We start from the raw sequence: 6000 nt of genomic DNA, 5'->3' as shown, positions 1-6000 counted from the left end.
GAAGGAGGCTTCCGAGCCTCTTGGAAGGAGGCTTCCGAGGCCTCTTGGAAGGAGGCTTCCAGGCCTCTTGGAGGAGGCTTCCGGGCCTCTTGGAAGGAGGCTGAGCCTCTTGGAAGGAGGCTTCCGGGCCTCTTGGAAGGAGGCTTCCAGAGCCCTCTTGGAGGAGGCTTCCGGGCCTCTTGGAAGGAGGCTTCCGAGGCCTCTTGGAAGGAGGCTTCCAGGCCTCTTGGAAGGAGGCTTCCGAGCCTCTTGGAAGGAGGCTTGAGCCTCTTGGAAGGAGGCTTCCAGGCCTCTTGGAAGGAGGCTTCCGAGCCTCTTGGAAGGAGGCTTCCAGGCCTCTTGGAAGGAGGCTTCCGAGGCCTCTTGGAAGGGAGGCTTCCGGGCCTCTTGGAAGGAGGCTTCCAGGCCTCTTGGAAGGAGGCCTGAGGCCTCTTGGAAGGAGGCTTCCAGAGCCTCTTGGAGGAGGCTTCCGAGCCTCTTGGAAGGAGGCTTCCAGGCCTCTTGGAAGGAGGCTTCCGGGCCTCTTGGAAGGAGGCTTCCGAGCCTCTTGGAGGAGGCTTCCAGGCCTCTTGGAAGGAGGCTTCCGAGGCCTCTTGGAAGGAGGCTTCCAGGCCTCTTGGAGGAGGCTTCCAGGCCTCTTGGAGGAGGCTTCCGGGCCTCTTGGAAGGAGGCTGGGCCTCTTGGAGGAGGCTTCCTGGGCCTCTTGGAGGAGGCCTCTTGGAAGGAGGCTTCCGAGGCCTCTTGGAGGAGGCTTCCAGGCCTCTTGGAGGAGGCTTCCGAGCCTCTTGGAAGGAGGCTTCCAGGCCTCTTGGAGGAGGCTTCCAGGCCTCTTGGAAGGAGGCTTCCGAGCCTCTTGGAGGAGGCTTCCAGGCCTCTTGGAAGGAGGCTTCCAGGCCTCTTGGAAGGAGGCTTCCAGGCCTCTTGGAAGGAGGCTTCCAGGCCTCTTGGAGGAGGCTTCCGAGGCCTCTTGGAAGGAGGCTTCCAGGCCGCTGGGAAGGGGGCTCCCGGGCCTCTTGGAAGGAGGCTGCAGGCCTGTTGGAAGGAGGCTTCCGGGCCTCTTGGAAGGAGGCTTCCGAGCCTCTTGGAAGGAGGCTTCCAGGCCTCTTGGAAGGAGGCTTCCGGGCCTCTTGGAGGAGGCTTCCTGGGCCTCTTGGAGGAGGCTTCCAGGCCTCTTGGAGGAGGCTGAGGCCTCTTGGAGGAGGCTGCCTCTTGGAAGGAGGCTTCCTGGGCCTCTTGGAGGAGGCTTCCGAGCCTCTTGGAGGAGGCTTCCAGAGCCTCTTGGAAGGAGGCTTCCAGGCCTCTTGGAAGGAGGCTTCCAGAGCCTCTTGGAAGGAGGCTTGAGCCTCTTGGAAGGAGGCTTCTGAGCCTCTTGGAAGGAGGCTTCCAGGCCCTCTTGGAAGGAGGCTTCCGGGCCTCTTGGAAGGAGGCTTCCGAGGCCTCTTGGAAGGAGGCTTCCAGGCCTCTTGGAAGGAGGCTTCCGAGGCCTCTTGGAGGAGGCTTCCGAGCCTCTTGGAAGGAGGCTTCCAGGCCTCTTGGAGGAGGCTTGAGCCTCTTGGAAGGGAGGCTTCCAAGGCCTCTTGGAAGGAGGCTTCCAGGCCTCTTGGAAGGAGGCTTCCGAGCCTCTTGGAAGGAGGCTTCCGAGCCTCTTGGAAGGAGGCTTCCGGGCCTCTTGGAAGGAGGCTTCCGAGCCTCTTGGAAGGAGGCTTTCTAGCCTCTTGGAAGGAGGCTTCCGGGTCCCTTGAAAGGAGGGTTCCGAGGCCTCTTGGAGGAGGCCTGAGCCTCTTGGAAGGAGGCTTCCGGGCCTCTTGGAGGAGGCTTCCAGGCCTCTTGGAAGGAGGCTTCCAGGCCTCTTGGAGGAGGCTTCCGAGCCTCTTGGAAGGAGGCTTCCAGGCCTCTTGGAGGAGGCTTCCAGGCCTCTTGGAGGAGGCTTCCAGGCCTCTTGGAAGGAGGCTGAGGCCTCTTGGAAGGGGCTTCCAGGCCTCTTGGAAGGAGGCTTCCAGGCCTCTTGGAGGAGGCTTCCGAGCCTCTTGGAAGGAGGCTTCCAGGCCTCTTGGAGGAGGCTTCCGGGCCTCTTGGAAGGCTTCCAGGCCTCTTGGAAGGAGGCTTCCAGGCCTCTTGGAAGGAGGCTTCCGGGCCTCTTGGAAGGAGGCTTGAGGCCTCTTGGAAGGAGGGCTTCCAGGCCTCTTGGAAGGAGGCTTCCGAGCCTCTTGGAGGAGGCTTCCAGGCCTCTTGGAAGGAGGCTTCCCGGGCCTCTTGGAAGGAGGCTTCCAGGCCTCTTGGAAGGAGGCTTTGGGCCTCTTGGAAGGGAGGCTTCCAGGCCTCTTGGAGGAGGCTTCCAGGCCTCTTGAAAGGAGGCTTCCAGGCCTCTTGGAAGGAGGCTTCCGGGCCTCTTGGAAGGAGGCTTCCGGGCCTCTTGGAAGGAGGCTTCCAGGCCTCTTGGAAGGAGGCTTCCAGGCCTCTTGGAGGAGGCTTCCGAGCCTCTTGGAAGGAGGCTTCCAGGCCTCTTGGAAGGAGGCTTGGAAGGGCTGAGCCCTCTTGGAGGCTTCCGAGCCTCTTGGAAGGAGGCTTCCGAGCCTCTTGGAAGGAGGCTTCCGAGCCTCTTGGAAGGAGGCTTCCAGGCCTCTTGGAGGAGGCTTGAGCCTCTTGGAAGGAGGCTTCCGAGCCTCTTGGAAGGAGGCTTCCAGGCCTCTTGGAAGGAGGCTTCCGGGCCTCTTGGAAGGAGGCTTCCGAGGCCTCTTGGAAGGAGGCTTCCAGGCCTCTTGGAGGAGGCTTCCGGGCCTCTTGGAGGAGGCTTCCGGGCCTCTTGGAGGAGGCTTCCGAGCCTCTTGGAAGGAGGCTTCCGAGGCCTCTTGGAAGGAGGCTTCCGAGGCCTCTTGGAAGGAGGCTTCCGAGGCCTCTTGGAAGGAGGCTTCCGAGGCCTCTTGGAAGGAGGCTTCCGAGGCCTCTTGGAAGGAGGCTTCCGAGGCCTCTTGGAAGGAGGCTTCCGAGGCCTCTTGGAAGGAGGCTTCCGAGGCCTCTTGGAAGGAGGCTTCCGAGGCCTCTTGGAAGGAGACTTCCGAGGCCTCTTGGAAGGAGACTTCCGAGCCTCTTGGAAGGAGGCTCTGAGCCTCTTGAAGGAGGCTTCCAGGCCTCTTGGAAGGAGGCTTCCAGAGCCTCTTGGAAGGAGGCTTCCGAGCCTCTTGGAAGGAGGCTGGGCCTCTTGGAAGGAGGCTTCCAGGCCTCTTGGAAGGAGGCTTCCAGGCCTCTTGGAAGGAGGCTTCCAGGCCTCTTGGAAGGAGGGCTTCCGAGCCTCTTGGAAGGAGGCTTCCAGAGCCTCTTGGAAGGGAGGCTTCCGGGCCTCTTGGAGGAGGCTTCCAGGCCTCTTGGAAGGAGGCTTCCAGGCCTCTTGGAGGAGGCTTCCGAGGCCTCTTGGAGGAGGCCGGGCCTCTTGGAGGAGGCTTCCGGGCCTCTTGGAAGGGGCTTCAGGGCCTCTTGGAAGGAGGCTGAGCCTCTTGGAAGGAGGCTTCCGAGGCCTCTTGGAGGAGGCTTCCAGGCCTCTTGGAAGGAGGCTTCCAGGCCTCTTGGAGGAGGCTGGGCCTCTTGGAAGGAGGCTTCCAGGCCTCTTGGAAGGAGGCTTCCGAGCCTCTTGGAGGAGGCTTCCAGGCCTCTTGGAAGGAGGCTGAGCCTCTTGGAAGGAGGCTTCCAGGCCTCTTGGAGGAGGCTTCCAGCCTCTTGGAAGGAGGCTTCCAGGAGCCTCTTGGAAGGAGGCTTCTGAGCCTCTTGGAAGGAGGCCTGAGGCCTCTTGGAGGAGGCTTCCAGGCCTCTTGGAAGGAGGCTTCCGAGCCTCTTGGAAGGAGGCTTCCGAGCCTCTTGGAGGAGGCTTCCAGCCTCTTGGAAGGAGGCTTCGAGCCTCTTGGAAGGAGGCTTCCGAGGCCTCTTGGAGGGAGGCTTCCGAGCCTCTTGGAAGGAGGCTTCCAGAGCCTCTTGGAAGGAGGCTTCCAGGCCTCTTGGAGGAGGCTTCCAGGCCTCTTGGAGGAGGAGGCTCTTGGAAGGGCTTGAGGCCTCTTGGAGGAGGCTCTGAGCCTCTTGGAAGGAGGCTTCCAGGCCTCTTGGAAGGAGGCTTCCAGGAGCCTCTTGGAGGAGGCTTCCAGAGCCTCTTGGAGGAGGCCTGAGCCTCTTGGAGGAGGCTTCCGAGCCTGAGCCTCTTGGAGGAGGCTTCCGAGCCTCTTGGAAGGAGGCTGAGCCTCTTGGAAGGGAGGCTTCCGAGCCTCTTGGAAGGAGGCTTCCAGGCCTCTTGGAAGGAGGCTTCCAGAGCCTCTTGGAAGGAGGCTTCCGAGCCTCTTGGAAGGAGGCTTCCGAGCCTCTTGAAAGGAGGCTTCCGAGCCTCTTGGAAGGAGGCTTCCGAGCCTCTTGGAAGGAGGCTTCCGATCTTCTTGGAAGGAGGATCCTTAACCTCTTCCGAGACCAGCGAAGATATCCCCAGAGATACATGAACGCCACGTTGAGAACCGCTGATCTAGAGTAAAAATACTAGGTGTCTAAGAAAGGCAAGTGATGTTGGGTTCAGTATTCACTAAAGTCACTAAAACCATCTCATTTGCATATTGCTTTATATGAATTTCCTTATGTTTACAGGATACAGAACAAATACTGTAATACAAGATACCGCGAAACAATGATTCTCAAAAAAGAACAACTCTTAGACAGCAGAACAACAGCTTAGTGCTCATTCAGCACTTCCAAGCTATTAACTATGAGGTTTCTAAGTCAAGTTACCATTTTTGCATTTGTATATCATGAGGATAACATGATGATAATTTTATGCCCAGGGAAGTTGAGAAAATTCCCAACCGGAAAACTTCCTAGACCGGACCGGGAATCGAATCCAACCACAATTTCTTCATATTTCAAAAGTTCTGTCCTTGCATACTAAAGAAGTTGAACCAAAGAGGAGGCATTGTAGCTTCTGGAGTCATATCAGGGAGTTGCTTTTGTTGTTGGGTCAACATGAAAGGAATGAGCAAAGGCACTCCATAGAAAGATTATGCCAACAACATAAACTAATGACCGTCATTTTTTCATTTGTCCTTTGAATACAACCCGCCCCATCGATTCACATACTACATTTTGCTTAACCAAACATCGATGAATACGAACCTTGAAAGATAAGCAGAAGCCACAAAGTCTCTCCTGCGGACGAGAATATTTCTTAGCCCACGAAATCTTCCGCTTAGCTTAGTCATAAATATAGAACGAGCTTCCCCAGAATATACACTAAACTATTTGCACGGCTGACATTGTTCGTGGCCAAGATTTATCACCGCTGATTTGGATAGTCGTAAAAAAAACAACTGAGATTTGCTTGCCATGCGCTTTTACCCCAGTCGGTGTAGTCTGAAGAAAATATTATACATACTCTACATATTTACTGAGCCACAAAAAGTTCACGCAGAACGGTGCCCCGACACAGCTTTTCCCCCAAAACGGATAGAATCTTCTCGTACTTTTCGGGGCGTTATCTTTGGCATTTCTTCGCAGTGCACACCACCACCGCTAACTGGCACAAGCGAGCGACGACGCAAGGACGACGAGCTGACGTTCGCCGCATAAAATACGGCTGCAGGCTCAAGATTGATGGTCGTGCTATTTCGAAGCACTCATTCATATCTGGTTGGGATGTTTTTGTGGATTGTTTTGTACCGGTTGTGACGGAGTTTTGAGCTAGACATATTTGGATAATATTCCCAAACCAAAACCCCCCCGGCGGGGTGTGTTGTGCAAACAAATTCGAGAGCAGATTCTCGCTATCAAAACTATTACTTTTCATTACTTATATTGCTGGATTTAAATATTTTCGTTTTTCATTTCCATTCCATTAAACACAACCAATCTAAGTCAAGAAGTTTATTTGGTATTTTTTACGTGGTTTATGAGTTCCTCGCATCATGTCATAAGAATGATTTAATTTAAAACAAACTGAATTCTGAACAGCTTAAATTGACTTTATTCTGATCATTTTGA

This window comes from Armigeres subalbatus, chromosome 1, assembly GCF_024139115.2.
Source record: "Armigeres subalbatus isolate Guangzhou_Male chromosome 1, GZ_Asu_2, whole genome shotgun sequence".
In the NCBI taxonomy this organism is placed as follows: Eukaryota; Metazoa; Arthropoda; class Insecta; order Diptera; family Culicidae; genus Armigeres; species Armigeres subalbatus.
The sequence above is the reverse complement of the archived record's forward strand: the minus strand, read 5'-3'. Positions refer to the sequence as shown.